Below are 4,598 nucleotides of genomic sequence, written 5' to 3'. Positions count from 1 at the left end.
GTAAATGGTTATATGGATTATAAAATGGGAAAAGAAAAAATTTGGTACCCTCCTAGGGGACGTCCTAAATATGATTTAAGTTGGCAAACATCATTAACAGGGGATAATATTAATGGTAAGAGAATGGTTGGAATTAATGGAAAAAGATACTATAAAAAGAATTAAGTTTATGAGAAGGAATGTGTAGAAACCGTGTTACTCATTGATGTCCTAAGTTAAATAAAAACATCTTAGTAAAATATTGTGACAAAAACATATGATACACAACTTTCCCTCCTAAAAATAAAGATTATAGATGGAATTTAGAATGCACCTGGTTTTGTGAGGGATGGTGCTATGCACTTTGACACTTTACATTGGGCACACAGCTGCTATATTAAGTACTGCATGATAAAGCTGTTCAAATATCCTTTATTCCTTTTCCAAATGAACAATAGGTTCATGCTTATAGAAATATGAGAATCATTAAATCAAAGTTAAAAATATATATAAGGTTTGTTTAACACTTTGAAACCGCAATCGCTGCCATCTCAATTTTGAGGCAGACATATAATTTATGCTTGCTGGTAGTAATAAGTTTAAGGTTAATACGAGGACAAGAAGAAAAGAAACACAATGGTAAAAAACATCAAGAACAGCGAGTCATGGACTAATCAACCACAACAGATATAATCACCAGAAAGAATTGGCTGACCACCAAGTTTTATTTAGCCTTGTGGATTATTAATTTTATGAGAACTGACATTATTTTAAGAAAAGTTTCCGTTTAACTATTGGTTTAATAATTTTAAAGGTTTATGTAGTTAAAATGCCCACCTTACCCCCCCCCATGTTGTGTAACAAATATAAATGCTGTTTTCAGTCTGAAGGCTGCTTCAGCTGCTTTAGCTGCTCTGGCTGCGACCGCGCTGACAGCCCGCAGGCTGAGAACGTGCTTCAGAGGAACCGAGGTCTCTGCCTGTGTTTTTTATTTTGGCAGTCTCCTCATCCCTCTTTCAAGGACCCCCAACTCGACTGGAGCTGGTCTCCAACAGACAGGCACTACTGACATCCACATTTTAGGGATGGAGGAACTGAGAAAATCTGGATGAGAAGCTTCCTCAGGGCCCCACAGCTAGTGAGAGCAGAATTGGAATTCCAACACCAGAAAGTCTGTCAACTTTTACTTTTCCATTCTAAGTCCTGAGAATGTCCTTTCCAGTCTCATACTCACTGGTCTTATATGTGTGGTCACCTTCTAGTCCACCAGAAGGATTGAGAAAAGCAGATACAGGGAGCTGCAGACAACGTCCCTGCTCCCCACTTCTCTCTGGGTCCCAGCCCAGGTCCTGGCATGGAAGGTGCCCAGGTCAAACTCCTGGAGGAGTTTCAGCTAAAACATTTTTCAGAATTCCCGGTAAGTTTGATGTGAATTCTGAAAGAGAAGTAACTTCCCCTTTTCTGCTTCTGAGGTATCCTTTGTGTGCTCCAATAAGTCTTCACAAATTTCCCCTATAGCACAGGGTTCTCAAAATGTGGTCCCTGGAATATCAGCATCACCTGGAACTGCAAATGATGGGCCCTGCCTGAGACTTGCTGCATCAAATTCTGGGAGTGGGTCCCACAATCTGTGTTTTAACAAGCCCTGTATGTGCCTCTGATGCAGGCTAGAATTGGTAATATCTTTGCTATACACTGCCCACTTCCTTGTCTCTAATTAGGGGAAGCCCAGACAAGCTGGGCTGTGATACTTGCAGATTATGTACCCAGTGTGCAAAACATGGCGGCAGTGCACCAAGGGTAAATGTCATCATAGTATAATGCAATTGCTCAATAAAGCGACATTACTTTATGTTACCTTATGAAGCAGTAGACATGTCTCTAATTAAGATGTCCAAACTTTTATATACCATATACAAATGGTGTAGAAAAAATACTCAATATCACCAACTGTTAGGACAATGCAAATTAAAACCACAATAAGATACCACCTCACACCTGTTAGAATGGTTATTATTAAAATGACAAAAGATAACAAATGTTGGTGAGGATGTGGAGAAAAAGAAACCCTTGTGCACTGTTGATGGGAAGGTAAATTAGTACAGTCATTACAAAAAACAGTGTGGTGGTTACTCAAAGAATTAAAATTTGTCCTGCCATATGATCCAGATATCCCTCTACTGGGTGTATATCCAAAGGAGATGAAAAGTCTGTTGAAAAGATACCTGCATTTACATGTTCATTACAATATTATTCTCAGTAGACAAGATATGAAATCAACCTAAGTGGCCCTCAATGAACTCGTAAATAGAGAAAACTTGTTATATATGTACACACCATGAATTACTATTCTGCTTTAGAAAAGAAGAAAATCTGTCATTTGCAATAACATGGATGAATCTGGAGTATATTATGTTAAGTGAAATAAGCCAGACACAGAAAGACAAATACCACATGATCTTACCTATATTTGGAATCTAAAATAGTTGAACTCATAAAAATAGGAAGTAAAATGGTGGGTACCAGAGGCTGTGTGTGTGTGGGGGGGGGGCGGGGATGAAGAGATATTTGTCAAAGGACACAAAATTTCAGTTAGACAGGAGCAATAATTTCAAGAGATGTATTGTACATCATTGTGAGTACAGTTAATAACAATATATTGTATACATAAGAAAAGTTTTATGGCATATAAAAAGCAAATAGCAACATGATAGAAGTTCTTCTTTATCAGTAATTACTCTAAATGTAAGTGAGTTAAACTCTCCAATAAAAAAAAAAGAAACTGGCAGAATCAATAGAAAAACATAACCTAACTATGTGTGGTTTTCAAGACACTCAACTTCCACCCAAAGATGCACATAAGTTGAAAGTGAAAGGATAAAAAAAGATATTCCATGCAATTAGTATGCAAAAGAGAGCATGGGTGGTTATAATATCAGACATAATAGACTTTAAAAACTTACCAGAAAAAGGAAGAACATTATATATTAATAAAAGATACAAGTAGCATGAAGATAGCACAGAAATATTTATGTATTCAATAACAGATCATCCAAATATATAAAGCAAAAATTAACAGAATTGAAGGGAGAAATAATTCAACAGTAATAGTTGCAGACGTTAATACCTAACTCTCAGTAATGAATAGAATAACCAGAGAGACAACAAGGAAGAAAATACAGGACTTGAACAACACAATAATCTAACCAGAACTAACAGACATATTCAGGACACTCTATCCAACAACAACAGAATGCATAGTCTTGCCAAGTGGACATGGGACATTCTCCAGAGTAGACCATATTTTAGACCAGAATTGAAGTCTCAATTGATGTTAAAAGGTAGATATACAAAATATCTTCTCTGACCACAATGGGAAGAAATTATAAGTCAAGAATAGAAAAAAGTACCAAAAAATTCCAAGTTTGTAGAAATTAAGCAATACATTCTTGTACATGACAGATCAAAGAAATCACAAGGAAAATTAGAAAGTACATAGAGTTCAATGGAAATGAAAATACCAGAAGTTATGGGACACAGCAAAAGCAGTGCTAAGAGAGAAATTTATAGCAATGAATGCTTCAATTACAAAAGAAGAAAGATCTCAAGTCCAAAAGCTAACTTTACACCTTAAAGAACTGATGGAAAAAAAAGAACAGACTAAACCAAAGCTAGCAGAGAAAAAAGAAAATAATAAAGATTAGAGCAATGATAATGTAAAAAAGAAAAACAAGAGAAAATCAACATAACAAAAAGATGGTTCTTCAAAAACGGTAACAAAATTTACAAACCTTTAGCTACACTAAGAAAATAATACAGACGACTCAAAATACTAAAAGCAGAAATGAAAGTGGGGACATTACTACATTCCTCAGAAACAAACAGGATTATAAGACTATGCTATGGACAATTCTATGCCAACAAATTGGACAGTCATGATTTAAAAAGGCAAATTCCTAGATACACAATGCCTTCCAAGACTGAATCACAAAGAAACAGAAAATCTGATAGAATCATGACTATTAGGAGAGCCAATCAATAATTAAAAACTTGACATGCACATAAAAAGCCTTGACATGATGACTTTAGAGGAGAATTCAATTAAACTGTTAAAGAATTAACAACAGGTCTTGCTGGTTAACTCGGTTGGTTAGAGCCTGGTACTAATAGCACGTAAGTGCAGTTTCAATTCCTGTACTCCCCAGCTGCCAAAAACAAGTAAAAATTAAAAAGAAAAAAAGTGTAACAATCCTTTTCACACTCTTCCAAAAAATTTTAGAAATGCAAACAATTTCCAGCGATGAGCACTCTGATGAGTGCACCCAGCCCAGTGATGACCACTAGTCCACCACTAAATGTGCCTGAGATCCTGATCTGGGAACAGTGGTGAGGCTGAGGGCCTCAGATACACCCACCTACATCCAGAGCCAGCCCAATGATGACCAGTGAGCCACTACTGGACACATCCTGGGCTCCCAAGACAGGGTGGTGGGGGCCTGAGGGCTTCAGCCACACACCCTTAATATCTGCCACCAATCAGTGATGACCATCAAGCTACTACCAGAAATACCTCACACTCCCAAGATGGGTTGGTGTGTGGCCAAGGGCTTCAGCCACAC

Source organism: Galeopterus variegatus, unplaced genomic scaffold (assembly GCF_000696425.1).
Source record: "Galeopterus variegatus unplaced genomic scaffold, G_variegatus-3.0.2 Scaffold9697, whole genome shotgun sequence".
Lineage (NCBI taxonomy): Eukaryota > Metazoa > Chordata > Mammalia > Dermoptera > Cynocephalidae > Galeopterus > Galeopterus variegatus.
The sequence above is the reverse complement of the archived record's forward strand: the minus strand, read 5'-3'. Positions refer to the sequence as shown.